The sequence below is a fragment of the Sinohyriopsis cumingii genome, chromosome 2 (assembly GCF_028554795.1).
Source record: "Sinohyriopsis cumingii isolate HCF-2022 chromosome 2, ASM2855479v2, whole genome shotgun sequence".
Classification (NCBI taxonomy): Eukaryota; Metazoa; Mollusca; class Bivalvia; order Unionida; family Unionidae; genus Sinohyriopsis; species Sinohyriopsis cumingii.
This window is the reverse complement of record NC_142962.1, coordinates 118131694-118153735: the sequence shown is the minus strand read 5'-3', so window position 1 is coordinate 118153735 and position 22042 is coordinate 118131694. Positions and strand designations below refer to the sequence as shown.

The window sequence follows — 22042 nt, the reverse complement described above, 5'->3', positions numbered from 1 at the left end:
TGCGACAATTGTTTTAAAAGAAATATTATACTCATGAAATATTTAAATTATCTCTCTGAAAATTGTTGATAACAATAGCTTTGTTCTATTATTAAAATTTTGGTTGAAATTATTGAAATTAGTCTCCAATAATTGTCTTCACACTCTAACAGACCTAGTGATTGTTTTCTTTTAATTTTGATTTCTTATCTGTTTACAGCTCCGGTGTGCTGCGAAGGTACATCGTATTCCTTTACGAAATATACATCTGAGAAAGCTTGTTAGCAGTAACAACAACAACAGCAATAACAACAACGAAATGTACAACAACAAAAAAGATGAAGAAAAAAAAAAGAAAAAAAAAGCAAGATGTGAATGCCCTCGTAATATTTTAATTCTGAATGTAGAGCAAGTCTTCCGTGTTTTGCTGGATCAGTATGTTTTGTTATATTTGGATTTCAAATGTTCTCATATCAGTATAGGGAGGTAATGATTTCCCTGAACAATAAGAATTATTACTACTACATGTGCTACTAAATATGCTACTTCTACTACTAACACCACTACTACTACTAGTAATCATCATCATCATCATCATCATCATCATCATCATCATCATCATCGGAATAAAAGTTACACGGTTCTCTTCTGTAGCATACTACTACAAGCTCATTTGAACATTAGTGGAGTTCTTCAATATTCGACATAAAAATGTTCGTAGTATGTTGATAAATGCACAGACCCGGCCCTAGGGCAAGGGGAACAAGGGAACCGCCTTTGGCCCCGCGCTGCTGGCTATACTTTTTTTTATACTATGGTGTTATTGAACAGATTTGTTTGTTTGGGACCCCACTCATCGCTTGCTGCCATGGGACCCGCACATCCTGGGGCCGGGCCTGCTAAATGTCCATCCAGAAACTGCCCTAGAATGTGCGGGGCCCAAGGCAGCAAGCGATGAGCGGGGCCCCAAGCAAACACATTGCATTGCGAAGTTGATTTCCGTCAGCAGCGCGGGGCCCAAGGCGATTGCCTCGTTCGCCTTGCCCTAGGGCCTGGCCTGTGTCCATCAATTTGGCACGAAACATTACAAACGTTTCGTGAGCACTGACATGTACGGAAAAATGTTATGACTGGTTGCCCGGTCTTGTCACTTTACGTGGTAAAACGTATTTAAACGAGGTTAGCAAGCTAACTCTTGAACGCATAGTGCAGACCAATAAACTTCAATGCATTCTTGCAGCTTAGGATCAGAAGTTTTATGCATTTCGTTAATTTCCAGAGATTTCAGATGGAAGGTTCATTAGTTTGTGTCGTCCGTTAATTTTGACAAACATAATTGTATTTACATGGATTATGATGCCATTCAGATGTCTATACGATATATATATTTTTCTCACCGATTTGGCAAATGAATCTCGTGCAAATTCGATTATTACTTGTCTGTGTCTTTTGATTAAGAGAACATGTGCACAAAAGAGCTACACAGACAGAAATTGCAATATACGGTCAAAGGGAAATAATCCAATTTGATTTCGACTTGGTTGGGTAGGACAGTCAAACTTTGCAATTAAAGAGTGCTATGAAATAGTTGAGCACATTTCAAAATATAATTTAATAATTATGTATACAATCAAACCGATGGGAAAGTAATACTGTTAAAGGAATCCAAACAGATTAATCACTTCTGAATTTTAGCACTCACATTTAAGTTGTCATATCAATTGAAAATTCATTTTTTCGAGCGCATGACGTTTTCTGTTTAAAAGTCAGTACTTGTATTTCAAATTTATTGTCGACCTTACACATGTTTAAACATTTTTTCAATGAATTCTATTATTAATATTATATTAATAATAAAACTACATACTGGAAAATAATACACACATTGCTACACAGTCTTCATTATGACGTTTTTGTTATTAAAGAATCAGATAAAAAGTTTACTATACTAAATTTAACTCGTGTCTTCCGCTATTACCTCCCTCAGTCTCTTACCTGTACAGGCATTTGTATTATTGCATGAAGATATTAATTAAATGCAGATTGTTTTGTTGAAAGTAGTAATATCTTAATAAATGTTAATAACAGCGATGGCAGCTTGGAATGTTTGGCATATCTGTGTGAGAAAAGAGGAGCACCAATGAAATCGGTTTTCTTCTACGATCTGAACAATCTGTTAGCAGTCTTAGGAATGACACATGTTGGGGTAACATCCTTAAGATATTATGAAAAATGTCATACTTTTAGACGTGTTTTTTGTTGTAATTCGTCTATATTGTGTTAAAACGTGTGTTTTAAGCACATTATTCCAAAGTAAAAACCCTTATATCGGACTCTATCCTCAATCATCTCTTATCACTGCGGACTTTTTGTAGAAAGGTGTTGCCTGACACTGAGATTGTCTTTTCTTATTTCCGCTCATCCGTCCCACATTTATTACCGCACATTAGCTCACATAATTATTATTGGATTTCAACCATATTTTGTATGCAGTTTGACTTTCGTTAGAACTTGGCTGAGTGGGTTTCTTTGTATTCTGCATCGGTTAGACGAGATAAAACCAATGATTTTCAAACCAACCTTCGTCAAAGACGCCTTTTCACTGAGCTTTTATTATTGGATTTCAACCAAACTGCACTAGTTAGAAAAGGTCCCATTGTTTTGTGCACGATCTTTCAAAGTGAAGGCGATCAAGGGGGATAACTCTGCACAACTAGATCTGGCTGACCTTATGCAATTTAAGAAACAAATATATATAAATACAAATATAACTGAAAAATTCTTGCAACAGATTTTGTTTTCTTTTGCTGAATCTGATATAAATTGTTGCATATTTTAGTTTCGTGAACTTTATTTTCTACGTTGAATGATGAATCCTCTGCCGTCATGAGTTGGAGAGCAGAGCAAGGAATATAGCTTATCATATAAACGACGGACCAACGATTTTAAACCGAGAAAGAAAGAATAGCATAGATTTTATCATTTTTGTTTTTTAGTCTCTTCCTTATCTTTTCTAAGAATAGATTGCATAATGACAGTGATGGAACAATTGTATATTTGATGAAATGAAAATAACCACACTTTTAAAAAAATCGACTCTCGGTTTATCGAAAATATTGTGAATTACGGTCAAGCATAAAGTTAATAAATGAGCCACCTTAAAATATTAATTGATGTTAGCCACTTATAGAACATACTCTGACGCATGCGTAGAACTCTTATTGTTGTATAACTGTGATAGAAACAGGACCAGCAATGAAATATGTTTCTGACCTATTTCGCTCATTCGCAATAATAAGAGAACAAACACATACCAATTCATTCTTAAACACTGTCTTCTACATAAGAAATAGCACAACATTTCTATCGTTCTACTAATAATAAATATTTACCACTCTCTTATTGGTATATATTTTATCCGTCATAGCATAAGACACGAAGAGAGTAATGGTACAGTAATGATGTTTGATTTAGATTTGGTATACAAACTTTTACAGTTTGTTCCAGTTTGGTGCTGCCAGATGAAAGTATAAAACAATGATGTGTTGCACTTAGCTATTTTTTAAAGTCCGTACTGTATGTTTATCTGACTGTGTTGAGTTAAGTGTATTCATGGTACGTTGTCATCTAAGTTTATAATTTATTTAGAAAGGCTAGGAAATTATTGTGCTACGAACACGCCGTTGTCACTTCGTGACGAGGCTTGTTTCATACGAACAACGCCATTTATTGTGCTGAAAATCATGCCTTATTACCTCTTAAACCGTTGGTGCCTTTGGTAAACTCATTACACTGGACAACAAATTTTTACAAAAGTCATGTTACTGAAATAAAATTAGTCAATTCTTATCAATTTTTATGTGCTGAACACGAATATGACAGTCAAATTGCAAAATTGGCTCTAGTTTTTTTGTAATCTGCAAGAAATTAATGTTTACATAACGAAATGCATTCCAATAGTAAAAGGTCAACTGTAATAGCCTACCTATTAAAAATCAAGTCATTGACTACATCTTAGATTTCTTCGCCTGTCTCTTGTACAGCTGTTCGGGAGCATCTCTGAGGAGTGTCCAGCAGTAGTCAGCCAGCATTGTAGTGGACCATTTTCCCTGGTATCTTTGTTCCATTGTTGCGATATCTTGATGAAAACGTTCGCCGTGTTCATCACTAACAATACCACAGTTGCTAGGAAAGAAATCCAAATGGGAATGAAGGAAGTGAATCTTTAGAGACATATTGCAGCCAAGTTTCTTATACTTCATCAACATGTCTTCTACTAGTTCCTTATAGTTTTCTGCCCTAACATTTCCGAGGAAGTTTGTAGAAACTAGGCGAAAAGCATTCCATGCTTGTTTCGCGTCACCTTCCAGCAAGTTGTTGAACCGGTCATCTTTGAAAAGCTCTCGAATCTGAGGACCCACAAAAACTCCCTCTTTAATCTTTGCTTCGCTAAGTCGAGGGAATTTTTCATGCAGGTATCGGAATGCTGGCAAAGTCCGGTCAATGGCTTTCACGAAGTTCTTCATCAAACCTAGTTTGATGTGAAGGGGTGGTAGCAAGATTTTCTGAGCCTCAACCAGAGCTGGGTGTTGGATATTCTTCTCTCCAATGGCTACATTCTGCCTGTGAGTCCATTCCTTCCTCATGTAGTGCATTTCCCTTGCTCGGCTATCCCACTCGCATAAGAAACACATGTATTTTGTATATCCTTGCTGCAGTCCCATTAAAAGGGCAACTACCTTCAAATCACCACAGAGGTGCCAGCTGTACTTGTTATACTCAATGGAATTCAGTAGCTGCCTTAAGTTATCGTATGTCTCTTTCATGTGGACAGCATACGCTACTGGAATAGATGGAAGAATGTTTCCATTGTGCAAAAGCACAGCCTTGAGACTCAGTTTCGAAGAGTCCACAAATAGTCTCCATTCTTGTGGGTCATGAGTGATTTTTAAAGCATTCATGAGGCCCTCAATATCGGAACAGAATATCAGATTACTTTCCTTTCTGAAGAAAGGCTCCAATTGCTGGTGGCGCTTTCGATATGCAGTAATTGTGACATCTTCTTCTAGAAGATTCCATTGTTGGAGTCTTGATCCTAGCAATTCTGCCTTGTTCTTTGATAAGTCCAAATCACGAATCAGGTCATTTAGTTCTTCCTGTGTTATTCTGTGTGGGGTTGATGATGCACCACAGTGAAAATCTGGATCACTGCATGCTGATGGACCAGGAGAAGAACAGGTCGACTCACCTTTGTCTTCGTCAGATGAATCAAGAGAATATTCTGCTGGAGGTTCTGGAATAGGAAGTCCCTCACCATGTGGAACTGGTCTCAATGCAGACGGAATGTTTGGGTAGACTATTCTCGACTTCTTTCGCTTCGTTATTCCGCCGGAAAGAGGAGGAACCAAGCAGAAGTAACAGTCATTTAGGTGGTTGCTTGGCTCTCTCCACACCATTGGGACTGCAAACGGCATTGATGACCTTTTGCAATTCAACCACTGTGAAAGCTGTGTTGTACATGTAGCACAGCATATATGCGGAGCCCAAGGCTTGTCTTGGTCACCAACCTTGCATCCGAAGTAAAGATGATATGCCTTCTTCACTTGAGAATTGATACTTTTCTTCTGGTTGGCAAATGTCACTTCCCCACAAATATAGCAAAAATTGTCCGCGGTATTAACACACTTTCGAGGCATTACTGTTCTTTATTGTACGTAAATGGATAAAATAATAAGTTTTATGTAACAGTAGCTTGAACTGTCTCGCACAACGTCTAAAATATTTTAAATGCTGAACCTATCTGATTGGGCTTTATATAGTACACTGCTTACGTCAGCTTCAGCAGCCGCCTGGCATTAGTATAATAGGCCTACACATGTATAGTACACTGCTGACGTCAACTTACTTCAGCAGCCGCATGGCATTAGTATTGCATTGCATCAGAAAATGATGCAATCAACTGTGGATGATGTGAGCATGATGGTATTATGCAATGTTACATCATTATTCCGGATGTTGCTGCAGTCCTACTGGAGAAATTTACACAGTGAAACATAGAAAATGAGGTATATGAATATCTTCAAAACGAGAGCCAATACAAATTTTTCACGGTTATATTCGTGTTCGGCACACCAAAATACTACAGATTAGGGCCTTTTCAAGTCAGTAATGATTTCACTGTTGACCAGTGTTATCAGACGAGGTAGTGCTGGACACAATCTAAAAATCTTTTAAGCACACTTACAACTATCGGAAGTTCCGTCATTTATGACTTGACCATCGAAAGCTTTGTAGACCACATACTAATCTGTCTGTTTTTTTCTTCTTTTAAGTTGTACATTATTATTTGGGTTAGGTGAGTAACCATGTTGCGGAGTTCTTTCACCACCATAGAGAAAGAACAGTATAGCTGTATAAATCTATAATGTGACTTCTCTGATTCTACAACCAAGAATGCCCGAAATAAAATAAGGCACTCATTTTAAATTGTGGTCAAAACTGAGAATATATTAATCACGTACCTGACATGAACTCCAACTTTACCAGAGTCAGTTTAGTATTAATGGGAATAGCTTTGATATGAAAATAGACATTAACCTTAGAAAGCCCTGGCCTGGCTGCAACTAAGCATACCATAGATCACACATGTCTAACACATATGTTACAAATGTGTATCGTTATTATCCTTTCTTAATAGCGTTACGAGTCTACGCTCTTAAAATTAAGCAACAGGAAAAGAGTGAAAGAGAACAAGCTTTGCAAAATTTAACAACAATATGTTTTCCCTAGAATACAAAGTGAAAATAATAAGAAGAAAAAAAACAACTAACGGTATTGCAAATTAAATCCCAAAATAATCATAGAATTACAAACACAAGTCCTAGTAATTGAAAGTCCTGAATAAAATTCAGTAAAAGTCGCGGAAAAATCTCAAAACTGAAATTGATTACATGTCTGTGGTAGCTATTAAACTTTATGAATAAATAGAGATGAACAGTTTTATTAATATTTTTATTATGTATAATGCACATTTAAAAAAGACATATAAGATATGGAAATAAAAAAGATAATATATTATATTTTGATATATTATTGACCAATGTTCAATATTTCATCAGAACTCAATTTATATACTTATAATCAAGTATTTTTGAAAATAATTAACCAAAATATATTGAGAATTAATTTAAAAATGTACTTTCAATGTTAAAGAATTAGTAAACTTATTTTTATGATATTAGTTTGTACTTTCACTAATTAAGTTATTCTGTAAATTAGAATAAAATAAAAATTATTTTCAACTAATTGTAAACAGGGGTCATAATTAAAAGAAATGATTAATGAATGTCGTATAGTGTTTTGGAATTTAGACTTTTTGGATATACCGTACCAAGACGGTGAATCTAATAGGTTTCCTTTATCAGACTTGGGAACCCTTGTCAAAGTGTGCGGCAACATGAGATAAAAAAGATTGATCGATATATTGTTTATATCTGATCTATGTTGGTTCATACGTTTAGATATCTGTTGACTGGTAGCTATTAACGTATTGATGTATCAACATTCTTTTGTTGAATCACATAAATATTAATCCATGATCGAATATGCTATAATTCCTGTGAATGTCTCTATCCAAGAATTTTATCAGAGCACTTTTGTATTTCCAGAGAAAATAATCACTTGGATTCAATAATTTGAACAAAGAAGATTCCAGACCAAAACTACTGGTTACAGCGTATAATATATAGCTTGAAAGATGTTAAAACACGAATGGCATAGTCCTCACAATTGCAAGATTATATAGTTCTCTACTTGACCTCAGGTCACAATTAGCATTGTCTAAAAAAATATCACCTAATAAAAAACAACCTTCTAGAATGGTCCTGACGTTAACAAAATCAAAAACCATAACCTGTAAAAGTAACCCAAGAAAGTCCGAAACCCTGACCTAAATAAGTATATTTACTTCTATTAAGAAAGATCCTGATTTTAAGCCCATACACTTAGCTATGTATTAGTTGTTTACATAAAATGAACTATAAAACGTCAATCAGGTCAAGCAGAAATGAATTTGTTTTGGACAAGGTCAAGTTAAGCACACAATGTTACAATATAATAGCATGCAATGAAATAATTTTTAAAAACAACCCTAACAAACAAACAATGAAATTGAATATACAAGATGCGTATACAAAAAAAAAAAAACATTCATGCACCAGACATTGTTCTATGGCCTATTGTTTTTACTCAAGCCTGTCAACATAGACTATCCTCCTCCGTGCTAAAACCATTCATGCCTCCTGCTAAATGAAATATATATCGGGTTATGAATTATTAATAAAGGAACAGACACATTTAGTTCCACATTAGTCTGGCCCTGTTGTTCCAAGATGTTGCAGGTTTACCATCTGATGATCTTAGACCGTAATGAAAAGCAGACTGACTACCATCAACTGACATCAACACTGAGGTTAGATTTTTATACACATAATTTTCTAATTACTTTTGTTTGTAGATGCACATGACTTAGTTTGCAAATCTTTCATGAGCACTACTAAAGCCACCAGTAAAACCTGGGTCACTGTGACCTTGTTGCATGCGTGTGTAAACCTTTTGCACATAATTTAGCGTAATGGAATATTGTTTATTACTGTTTCTCTGCTATCAAACGATTTACAGTACCATTTCAGTTCATTCCGTGAATCGTTCAATCTTTCTATGTTTTCAAGAAGTTTTCATCTTTGTAAACGCCATCCTGTTTGCTGTATATAGATAACCCTTCTTTGTACAAACCGTGCTTTCTACAACATCTCTCTTCAAGTCATGCATTTTGCAAACTAACGGATCATGTACATTAATTACCTAAATTTAAATATTTCCTTGGTAAAGCGATGAAGTTAGTAGCCATTGCAACATTTGGTTTGATTTACAAAGTATGTTTCACTAATTTCAGCTGTCAAGTAATCGATTATATTAAAAATTCTCTTGATCTGTTTATACTGTGTTGCTTCATATGGAGTCATGCCTCGTGGTTTGGGAGGAGTGTCCTTGCATGTATAAATTAGTTTTGACATAACGCAACAGTATTCCTAGATAATACATGGATGTAAATCCAAACTTTTATGTGATGTTCGTTTTCTTCGATTTCTTTCAATAAAGTTTTCTTTTAAACGTTGTTAATGTCCTCTCCCATTTTGTTTCATTTTCTCTGCCGAGGTTTATTTTGAGTAGATAACTATCGCTGTCAAGATGAGTTCGTATCCATTTTTGTATTTTAATATGATTTGCTTGCCAACAATGCCTGCGTACCATTGGTCGTCCATATCACTGAAAATGACATTTCTGAAGAGAATTCCATTTCTTACTTGCCTGCGTAAAATTTAGATAGACTGTTCATTTAACCATTTTATCAAGTAAGCGTATTATATTGATATTTAGTAAAATAAACTTGAATGATATTTGTCAGTAATAGTAGTGTGATGCCTTAAATGCTATTCTTTGTCTTGCTAAAAGTCACTGGTATTTAAAACACTGTGCTACCGTTTCAGTTTGTTCAAAGGTCATTGGTTATATCCTTTCTTCCTTGGTTGTGTGATAATTGTTACAAAAGTAAGTAGAAAATAATTCGGAAAATAATGTAATGGTACCATTTTTCGTGATTCTTTAAATATTGCAGTTCAGTGGGCACTATTTTTTGAGACATTGTATTCTTCGCTGAATTTAGACAATACATACAAAACACTTCATGTGAAGATACATAAAGTTGCCAATGTAAATGGTGAGTTCAATGCCATCACACCCGAAGAACTTAAGTCTGTGCTTTCATATGTTAAGTCTGGAAAGGCCAGCAGCTTTGAGAATATATAACATAAATCAGCTAAGAATGCATGTAATGCGATAGGTAAGGTTTTGTTACATTTACAACTCAATGTTGTACTGACCAAATATAAGATGGTGTGCAAATAACCCATTTTAAGGAAGTCAGTAAAAATAAACTGATCCTATCAATTAAACCTTCTAGCTATTTTTGCGAGTTTTCAAACGATTTTATTAAAAAGGTAACATAACGATTTAAAATCTATACATTTTTTAAATTCATTCTTCGGAAGATGACGGGTGCTCATGAACTCCTCTGGGAAGACCCCCGATATCATACGGGCTCATAGCCATTTTGATATGGACGAAATGTTCGCTACTATTCCAAATTTCTGTGAGTCATTCTCCAAGGACAAGTTTCTTGGTAAAATTCACTGGTCAGAAAGCTACTTCGTCAACATTGAAATCTGTTTGGATTGTTCTTGCGCATCATCATTTGATCTTCTCCGACGACTTCAACTCTTGAGTGCTAACGGCGCATATATAATCACTTAAATGACTTTAACTCCTAGGCTTAAACGATTCAGGTAAAATCTTTGAAACAATTTTGTTGTAGTCCATCATAATCCTCCTGCTAACAATAAGCTGACATAACTTATCTGGTAGATTTCGGTAAGAAAAACCATGCGAAAAACATAATCAAGCTTAATAAATTTCTGCCTGCCAGCCAAGTTAGCATTTACAACAAGTACAATTTTCAATGTTGTTCTGGTGACAGTGCATTCTTTGCAAACTTATTGTTGATGTGGTATTTTGATTTGTATTTCTGCATTGGTCTGATACGTCGAACCGGCATACGAACACTTACGTCATCAACTTCATCATGTGTCATAAGCATCTACAATTTGTCATGCAGAAATATATGTTAAAAGAGAGGTGAAGTTATTACTGTTATATGTAGATTTCTTTCTCAAGAGTTTGAGGAGATAGAAAAAAGAGTAATTGTTGTAGTTTTTATCTTCAAACGTTATCAAAATGAACATTTTGTAACCATTTAAAATTAATGTATTCTAAGCTGCAGAAACGCGTCAGGTCAAGATGACAAGTAATCAGATACTTTGACTGCACGTTGCGGACTTTAGGTTCACTAGTATTTCTTTGTTTATTAATTAGGTTATATTTCCTGATCTTTGTTGTTCTACTGATGATGCAGCTAATTACGATGATATATTATTGCAACAATATATAAACGTAATACAATGCTGTTCAATTCTACTAGAATATAAATTAACAACTTAAATACGACAACAATAATTTGGTCTCGCAATAGAGGACCCTTAAGGTAAAATATAAAGGGTTTCTTTTTAAGGGGGCATAGCTTGGTACAGTTTCTTGTGTTTACACCCATTGTATATTTCGTTGCGTATGCAGCAGCTTCATAAATTGGCCTTTCACATTAGCCACGTCCCCTTCAACAATCGCACAGAACTGTTTTCCAAAAAGGGGACCATCTTGCATGGTTTCGCGACCATTGTTACAACAATGGAAGAATATGAACAGAGAATAAAATCCGTAAACTTATCCAAGTCGTATTTGATATCCGTCGAAAACAGCCCGGATTTTAGAGTATACATTTGGACAGTAGGAGAATTGTTCTTCTTTTTAAACCACTGTAATGTATACGTTACATCGCATCTGCTGGTGTCTGACTTACTGGTTCTTACCTAAATCATTTATAGAACGTTATTTTGTCAATCGATCGGCATCACATTTATTGAAAGGTGGAAAGAAACAAAAAGTTATAACAAAATATTCGAACCTTTTCAACTACCCCTCGTACGTTATCGCAAATGGGTGTTGATAACCTGTTAAAGTTCTACTCTGATGGAAAGGTACATTGTTCAGGACGATTAGCGGCAACATCTAACAAAGGAAGCACCTTGAAAGATAGTGGAACTTACGTCGCTGATCAGATCACATATTGTTCATCTTTTTGATCTTCATGCAGAAATGCTAAATTATTGAACCATGCCCAACACCTGCATCATGTGGAATAAAGTAACGTCAAGCGTTCGTTTTCTACTGAATTGCATCACTTGTGTCACAACTGTATATAAGGACATTAACATAAAACTACAACCACGACTCTAGGCTTTTCCCACTTGCATAATAATGCTTTTTGTGTTGGATGATGGGGCGCTGCCTGAGGAATAAAGAAAGTCAAAAAGTAATTTAATTTTCTTTTATGTTGAAAAGTTTACAGATTATTAATAGTGTATAGAATGGCTATTTCGAATAATTTTACAGACCAAACCGAATGACCATACTAACATATGAATTAATTCCCTTGATATAGCCAATTTGGATGATTATATACAAAACAGTAAAGCCATGCACACTTTCGAAAGCATGTTATTCGTAATCTGTACAAGTTTATTCAAACACTACGTTGCTATTAGGTGTTGTTCTATAAAATGTCACAATATGCGAACAAAATTCATTAGCGACTTAAGTCTACTTTCTGATGAAACTTTGCCGTTTCACATGAGATCAAACCCATCTTATTAGAGTCGTGCGTTGGCATTAATTTCCGTATAACGTTAGGAAATAAGCTGATGGACCAAACGAATAGACTTTGTGTTATATTGATGTGCAACGTTAAGGAGGTGTCAGTCCGTGGATACCCACTCCGGAATGATTGACTATATGTATATTTGATTACGTACTTTTTCAATCTTGCGTTTTGGACACATTGTTCAATATGAATTTTCCATCTTTATTTTCTTATCGCACACCAAATGGTTCAGTTTCACATACGAAGACGTGAACATTTACAATCCTACCTGTATTAGATTTAGTATTAATTTAGTCAAAGACTTATGCTTAAGGGTTTCAACGCTGGTCTGTGTAAACAAATATTTCTGAATCGTTTTAGACTGAAAAATGACTGCATCCTTATATGGTCAAGAACATTTACAGTCAAACAGAAATACAGGCTGTTACATACATAGACAGGCTGGTCGGTAATCAAATAACAGAAGAAAGATACAAGAATAAACAGACTATTGCTTGAAACACACACACATAAGCAAAAATACACACAAACATACATAACCCGTAGCAGAAAATAGGTAAGTATTACAAATGCATCTAAACATGCAAAGGTCGTCATCACTGATCATAACTGTAGACTCTTTTGGTCTGAAGAAATATGATAAATACAATATCAGCTGCCAGTTGTTTTATAAAGCATGTTGATGATATACATACTGTGTGACATTTCTACACAAGCTTTCAATCCACCATTTGACCTATCACCGTCTGTAAATAATATATTCACTACTCATGCCACAGGTAGCGTCCTGTCTCTCGTACAGAGTAATACCAAACCTCAGCCCTTCAAACACAGCTCATCTTACACCTCTTCGGGATATAGTATTGCAAAATTAAGATTAAGTTTACAGCTTACCTACGGTAGATTGTACACTTTCCTCAATCTACAGCTGTCTTGTTTTCCGGTCCCTATATTTACTTATCTCTGACACCATGATGGTGAATAATATATGTTCAAGCAACCCTAACATGTATCACTTTGACGATGGGTTTGTTGTATACGTACGTAATGTGTCAAGAGGATACTATGATACTACTGAAAACTCCTTGCTGGAAAGTCTTTGACGCAAATAGAAGAGATGGCGTAGTCACATGCTAACGAAATAAGCTGAAAATCAAACATAACATTGGTGTTATTGGAATGTCAACTCTACATTGAATTTACTCTCAAACAACAAAGATTCTTAAAGTTCATTGAGCATAAACAAAGTTTGTAACACAAAAGCAAACCTTTATGTTTAATAGTGGTCATAACTCCGCTCAGTATAGACCCGTAACCTAAATGTATAATTTGGTTTAGGTCTAATTGATATTTCTTATATTTAAAAAATGGTTTTATTACATGGAAACCTTCTCAAGGTTATCTAAAAAGAAAAGTAATTCGTACCGTAAGAGACAAATGGACGGAAGGATCAGAATACGTACACGATATAACCATAGAATATGTTGGTGACATAATACAAACATTTCATTGGAGGAGGCATAATTCCTTTTATACAAACAACGAGTATCCTCATGGTTTTGCCATCATGACCGATAATTTACATACCATGTAAATTATCGGTCATGATGGCAAAACCATGAGGATATTTTCTGTGCTTTGTATTTTCAAAATATGATAGCGATTGCTAGAAAGTAACTTTTCTATTGAACCTTGTTTCAAGCAAGTTGCAATAAATAATCTACAACGACATTCACTATTGCAGTCCAATGGAAAATCATGATGGTGCAGTGAGCGACTTGTATTTAATATATAACATGTTACATTCATATATTTGTTTTTGAAAAAGAAGGAAATAAGAAAACAAATATGTTAAGGAATGGATTGACAGTGGGAAAGATATACGGCTTCCATAAATTATGAAATATTCGAGATAGATTACAGCCATTGTACTGATATTTATTTCTTTTCAAAACAATCAACACATGTTTATATCTGCTGATAAACTTTCTTTAATGATAATGTAAAGTCTTGAAATACAGAAGTGACAAAGTCTAAAGCACGCAAATAATACAGAACAATGAATACACATTTATCAGATCAAGGTCCAATAAATATATAAAATATTCATTATAATATTCACGTCCTCTAATCTACACCGTTACTGCAATTGCAATAATACAATTTTCATTGACAATATTCTTACAAACAGGCATTTCACTCTGAGTTATATTGATTTACCTAGAGAATGGTGTTAGCCCATTTTCGTGGCAAAAACGTTGCCAATATAAAATAATGACAGCATTAAGGTTGATTGTATTCGTACACCTTCCACAATTTTTGAAGACGATGAAAATTGGCTCATATAGTTCGGCATCCTAAAGTAAATGTTATAACCCAGTTTGAAGAACGTAGCACTTACAAAAATTGTTTTGTATTTCCAAATTTTAACTATTCGTCGATAACCAACGCAGACAATGAACGAATCTATTAATTGATGCTCTTGGGATGTTTTCTTCCCTGAGTGTTTAAACCAAAGTAACATTTATTGATCTGTTACAAGTGTTCTTAGATCCATTAATTACCTTAAAAACACTGTTGTTTCATTCCGAGTGAAGTCCGTACAGATTCTGTTTTGTTGTTGTTGCTGGGGGGGGGGGGGGGGGGATCTGTTAAGCCTTTCCATTAAAGATGGTTTCATTCTGTCCGATTAAGCTAAATAAAACTGAAAATATTACTTTTCCAGAAAAAAAACTTAACTTTCCTTTTGCGCAAATAATTAACATCATCAGGTTTTTGGTTTTTTAACATTTCTCTTACAGCGTCGTGTATATCACCTCCCTTTTATTGTTCTCACTTTCTCAGCCTTCCCACGCGCTGAGAGGTAGGTGTATATATATATATATATATATATATATATATATATATATATATATATATATATATATATATATCAATATTTTCTTTATATCTCCTGTTATATTTTCCATATGCTTTAGCTAACAATGTTTATTTCTGGTCGTCCATCTGACTTACACAGATCTATTTGTTGAGAAATCATTTTGACACTTGGTTATGTAATTTGTAGGTAATCTGCTCAGTTAACCATTCTTAAATTTTGCAGTATGTATCCCTATCAATGAATTTTTTCCAATAATGGAATTTTTTTGCATAAACAAGCGGGGTTTTAGTATTCTAATATATGCTTCTTGGGTTATGATTATGTATCGGAGCATTTCTTGTAAGTCATGTGGACAGTTTGCGGGTCGGAAAGCAGATACGAATACAGGAAATGACATAACATTTTATATTTTTATTCGGAAGAGTAGCAAACGTTTGAAACATAATGGTTCACAAACGTTTATGTTGCATGAATCAGAAAGTTAATTTCTGAAAATCATGACTCTAAGGCAGGGGTGTCCAAACTTTTTTGCAAAGAGGGCCAGATTTGATAAAGTGAAGATGCCCGGGGGCCAATAGTTCCTTCTGATGTTTTTTTTAACTACAAAAGTTACATGCAAATATACACGGTTATAGAACAATAAATAAATAAAAAAACAAATAAACAATAAACAAATAAAACAATTTTCATTGTCACAATCATCTTTATTTTTCAAATGGCAATGTAACTAAATATAAGCCACTCAGGCAGACATGAACAACTCTTAAAACACAATTCTACCTTGCATTCCTATCTGGAGAGTCAGATAACATTGAACTGTATGTAACACCTTTAATTTCCATGAGTTAGATAAATATCCTTGCCTCATGGTCATTTTAAACAGGAGTTATAACTAATGCAAAGTTTTCTGTTATCATTAAAGTTTAAAACAAGTGAATTTTGCTTTTGTCTTTTAAAAGATCTTTCAGAAATCGCTGTTGTGATGCCAGAGCAGCTTGGAGTTGATTCACTTTTTCAGCGCGGTCACTCCCTGTTAGCTTGTCGTATGTGTTACATGTTTAGTCTGGTAGTGTCTCTTTACGTTGAAATTCTTAAACAAGGCAACCGTCTCGTTACAAATGAGACAAACACAATTTGCCTCGATTTTCAGTGAAAAAGTACTGTAATTCCCATCTCTCCTGAAAGCGGCGGCCCTCATTGTCAACTTTCCTCTTTTTCTTTTCGGTCGCCATGGCAGGAATGAGCGGAGAAGGGTTCGCGTGCTAGCGGGCCATAAATAATACATTATATGACAGCAGCTGCGGGCCATATGAAATCTTACCGCGGGCCGTGATTGGCTCGCGGGCCGGACTTTGGACACCCCTGCTCTAAGGCTTTCATTTCCAAGAAAATATTTGGTAATACAATAAACTGGATTTCAAGGGACAACATCCGCATATCTAGATTACAGTCACTGTACTGATATTTATTTCTTTTGAAAACAATCAGCATATGTTTATATCTGCTGATAAACTATCTTTAATTATAATGTAAAGTCTTGAAATACACACGTGACAAAGTCTAAAGCACGCAAATAATACAGAATAATGAATACACATTTATCAGATCAAAGTCCAATAAATATCTAAGAAATTCATTATATATGAAGACATAACGAACAAAGGAACTTTTCTATAATCAGGGAAAATGAGGTAAAAGAGATCTGACTATGTAGATAATGTAACATGAGATGGTTTTTACTGTCTTTCCTTTGACAATGAGAAGATACAAAATTCTTCTACTTTTTGTATCAAAATCAAAGTTTGACCTCCGATATGCTGTTTTAGAGAATGATTTCAGCCGTCTACAAACCAATCAAACCCTCCTGAAACAAAAAATATCAAAAGGTTAAACTCATATTGCTATGGCTAAATAGGGTTTAGATGGAGTATTTACTTTTTAATACTGATAAGTTTTCTATTTTTAAGCAGAAAATTAAATATTGTTCTGAAAATGAATAAATGAAGAGATATTACGATTTCAGCTTTAAAATCACAATGTCCACGGCTGCAGTAGAGCACAACTAATCTTTTCTCCAAATCGGTGCTACTATTTCATATCAAACTTTCTATCTGAGTCTATGAAATCAAAGATAATACAGAAGGGCAATATATATATATATATATATATATATATATATATATATATATATATATATATATATATATATATATATATATATATATATATATATATATATATATAAATGCTAATGTTCTCGAAACCGCGTGAAACAATCTATCTATCTATCTATCTATCTATCTATCTATCTATATATATATATATATATATATATATATATATATATATATATATATATATATATATATATATATATATATATATAGATAGATAGATAGATAGATATAGATATATATAGATGTATATTGTCTCACGCGGTTTCGAGAACATTTGCATTTTCTAAAAGGTCTCCCCAAGAAATAAACGATCGATCAGTAAATCAGAATGCAATTTCTGAGAACATTGATTCTAAGTAAATTAATTAATTTAAATAATTAATTAATTCTGAGTTCTTGTACTGTTTCTATAATTTGTATTTTGTGAGGAAAATATTACGTATTATTGTCATGGAATTTATTTTAATAAACATTTACCAAGAAACTGTCTTACGAAACGTTGTCATTTTTGTGTTAATTATAAAACGATCTTGAAGAATAGGAAGAAACTGTATAATAAAATAACACGCATGCCATAAAATTTCCAAGGCAAATAAAAGTGTGTGTGTTCCCACTAATTCGTTCTCTCAAAAAAGTCTTAAATCCATTAACGTTGTAACTCATAATTCACGTTACGAGTTTTATTTAGTTATGCAGTGACAAATGGCCCTCTTATAATGCTTTTGGCGCTTTTCTCACATGAACAGAGCAATAGCGGCGCGGACTCTGCTTTAGGTTTAGTGAGATAGTTTATACAAACGCAAATGTTATCGTCTTAATGGCTCTATTTGTATTCTCTCACAATATAGCTAGAATTAGATGACCGCCAAATATAAGCGCTATGCATATATATTTTAATAAAGATGTAAGAACACATGTAATAGTCTGTTTTCGGTTAATTTCTTCTAAATTGTAGTCTCCGATTTAGTTGTTGCGATTGTGTTGTTATCCAACATATGGAAACAAAACCAACGCATTCGTTCTTGATTCCAGTACCAGGGGTGTAGTATTAAGATAAAGTATCAGTCCTTTTGGGATCGAAAGTTAATTAATTAAAACTGATACATGCAGTGAAGCGCTGATAGTATTTAAGACCGGTAAGTGTTCATTCTGCATGAACATTAAACCATCCATGTTCATATTATCATTGAAATTTATGAATGAAGTGAGAGTAATGAAGCTCCGTATATATTCGCGTATAAGTTAGATTTAACTGCAAACAACATAGACCCAGATCTGATGATGCATAATGAGTTGGCAGTTCGGAGTTTTTTGCAGTTGGGACTGATGTATCCGCGAATATAAAAAGGTAAAACTATCTTTGCTCCTGAAACAAAATCGAATGCAACTAAGATTCTTCATGACAACTGCGCCATTAATCCCTGTACAGGTAAAATAATTTGAAATGAAATTACCCTTCGCAGTTTTGCACAAGTTGCACAGCAGTCTGCAATGTCAGATTTGCTACACAAGAGCTCTCTGTTATGATCAAAGTCCCATACAGAAGGTGTGTACAGTAATTCACAAGAGTGAGCTGCTTCGTTCCACCTGATGGAATTATCAACGCACGTGGTGTTCTCAACTGCAAAGATATGAATGGAAAGTAAAACTCCAAAGTCAACCAGATATTACTGAGCTTGAGTTTGAGTTTGAGCTTCCACTTTCAACCAATGAAAAGTGATGTTTCAGAAGGAAACACCTCAGTGATTGTGGACCTCAAAATCTTGACTTTAATCCCAGCTTCATAGAGTTACACCTTCTTTAAGCCTAGTTTTCTTTCATATATCAACAAATCCTGTTGGGATGGTACAGAATTACCAGAACCCCACACATTTCATTTCGTTCTTGGCGAAATGCATACAGATTGTGAATTGTTTCTTTGATTCCTATTTCGAAAAAAATGAATAATTCCTAGAGACCAAGACAGTAAGATTTTACCACAAAAATATATTCGATATACTATTATTTCTAATTTGGTATAGGAGTTGTGTTTAATTATTTGAAAGATGGGTTGAGTAATTAAAACTTTCTAATTGCTGTTAGGATGAAAAGTAACTGCATATATCATTCACTCCTTGGTGACACCACGAATTCCAAGCGGAAAGACATGTGCGTTTTCCATAGAAAAATATATAAGCAAATATATTTGCATTAAATAGAAACGAGTCTCTGTCATTCAATACCATGTATGTGACATTCTAGTTCTCAGTCATAAAAGTATGGTCACATAATTTTTAAATTAGAAAATATTGAATAGTGTTATATTTTAAATTGCTTTGCATGTCCTCTCCAACGATTGAATGCCAGACTAAACAACACTTGAAAGTGACATACACTCAGATTACACACATACATATGTACATATGTATGGAATAGCGTACATATATTAATATTTACCAAAGAGCACAGCCACACACACATTTATACTTAACAGAGAACAGAAAGATAGACAGACAGACAGAAATGACTGAAAAATTGTTAAAACTACGTTAAAAATCCAAATCACACACACGCAGACTGGTTGGTTTATAAGAGATAAGAAAAAGTTTAAAGATAAATAGATAAATAGAATATTGACTTTAAAGCACTCACCAAGCGCACCGGATGTTACCGCAATTATTGTAAACGCAGCGAAAAATGTAAACGCTTTCATCTTAGAATCGAACTGTCGTCACCGTCGTCCGAAATACTTATGACAAAGAATCTCATGTGCAAGCTCTTTTATAAATCATCCTGTTGATAAATACCGTATGCCGTTTTTATACTCGCTAAAGAGCCATCCACTTATCCATTTCTTGCAATAAATAACATATTCAAGTCACTTGACGCTTAGCTTCAGCTTTTCCATGTAGATTATTAAAGACATTCACACCATTAATTTTCCATCATAGTTAAACTGACGACAATTCAGAGTATGCTATTGCAAAATGTAAGGTTACGTTTATGGCCTGCACACGGCAGATTTGACCCTTCATCAATTTGTCACTGTGTTATAGTTTACGTGGCTCTAACATCCTGAAGGCGATTACCAGGTGTTCCAGTTACCTTACCTTGCGTCACTATGACAAACACTGTGTTTTTCCACTGAATTCGACCTAATTCTAAGAGTTACATATTTATACGGAAAGAAACAATAAAATGTGTCAAGAAGACAAGGCAGTCTCATTTATTATTGAAGACAATTTCAAACATAAATAAAGGAAATGACGTAAACACATGTTAACGAAATAAGTGCTAGCTATATGTTCCCTCCGTATTAAATTTACTTTCAAACAAACAAAGACCTTTACATGTTATTAAGTGAAAACAAAATTTTATAGCAAAGCAAACTTCTACGCAGACAAGTAAAATATAATTTAAATTAAATCTAATTAACAATAATCCCCTCAAAGAAGTTGTTTTATTTTTTTAGTATAAACATTTAAAAGGTTATCTAAAGGAAAAAAATTCGACTTGGACGAATAAACATACTTAACAAGGTATAATTGCTCCGCATCTTTTGTTGTTGATACTAAAAACAATTTTTCTTATGGGAAGATAGGTTATTTATTGCAAGTATATTTATCAAAAACACAAAACAACGAGTTGGTGCGTAACTTATCGGCGAAGTTTTTATTGCACACACATGTTCGCTATAAATCGACTGATATCTGATAAAAATAATATGCTTATTCATCTAGAAAAAGACATAGAGATAACCGAGATCACAACATTACGAGACATACATACATACATACATACATACATACATACATACAAAAAGCACGGTACGGTGAAGAGTCATGGAATGTCACACGTCTCGAAATCTTAAACATATATGTCTCGGCTCCAATAAATATCTCACAAATTTCATTCCTAAATTCAAGTTCTCACATCTACATAACTAGCGCTGGTGAAATAATAAATTTGTATCGATATTGTTCTTACAAACAGGATTCTAATACATTTTTATCGAAGTTCTTTGTACAGACAAATTTTGGTCCTAGTTCTCGTTGTTAAGATTGACGCTGCTCGGCGCAAAAATGCACGGCGTGGCATAAAATCAGTCGAAATATAGATCTGTCTGAATGCTGTCGAACTGAACCATGCTTGATCGCAGAGTCAGTGTGAGAACACAGTCAAATAAAGACATTAGTCAGCCGTTCATCATAATAAAAATGCCAATAAATGAAAATTTCACACATGAAGGTTTATTTTGTCCGTCTACCTTTGACAATCTTTTACTAAATCTCAAAGGTGGTATTCATATTTAAGCGCACAGAGAATGGATATATGAAACCAGTTAACAGGGACATTTTGAGAAAATTGTTATGAAGCTCGAGTTGGCTACACTCACATACACAGGAAGAAAATGTTTGCATGTACATGCTACATCAGGATTAAACCAATGATATCCTATTTAAGAATTTCTCAGCTATGCTAATTTAAGAGTCTATCCATTTTTCAATTGATTTTTGTGCCATTTATCTATGAACAATAATCACTGCGGTGATTATCACAGAGGGTGAATATTCAACGTGTGCAAACAATACTCAGCTCAACGGAAAGATTGCCGCATTCATTAGTATGCAATCT

The 22042-nt window shown here is 34.2% G+C and overlaps 2 long non-coding RNA genes across 2 annotated transcripts in view; one reads left to right on the top strand and one right to left on the bottom strand.

Annotated features, from left to right (window-relative positions):
* LOC149805684 (uncharacterized) overlaps positions 1-3381 on the top strand; it is a 95273-nt gene extending 91892 nt beyond the window's left edge. The window contains exon 3 of the long non-coding RNA XR_016414969.1: positions 200-3381. This is a non-coding gene — a long non-coding RNA (uncharacterized LOC149805684). The remainder of the gene's footprint in view (positions 1-199) is intronic.
* An 11945-nt stretch (positions 3382-15326) lies between these two features.
* Positions 15327-20242, bottom strand: LOC149805683 (uncharacterized). Its single transcript, XR_016419763.1, has 3 exons — positions 20060-20242; positions 18883-19049; positions 15327-17115 (listed from the first exon to the last, which is right to left on the bottom strand). It is a non-coding gene; the product is annotated as an uncharacterized LOC149805683 (long non-coding RNA).
* Between the last annotated feature and the right edge of the window lie 1800 nt (positions 20243-22042).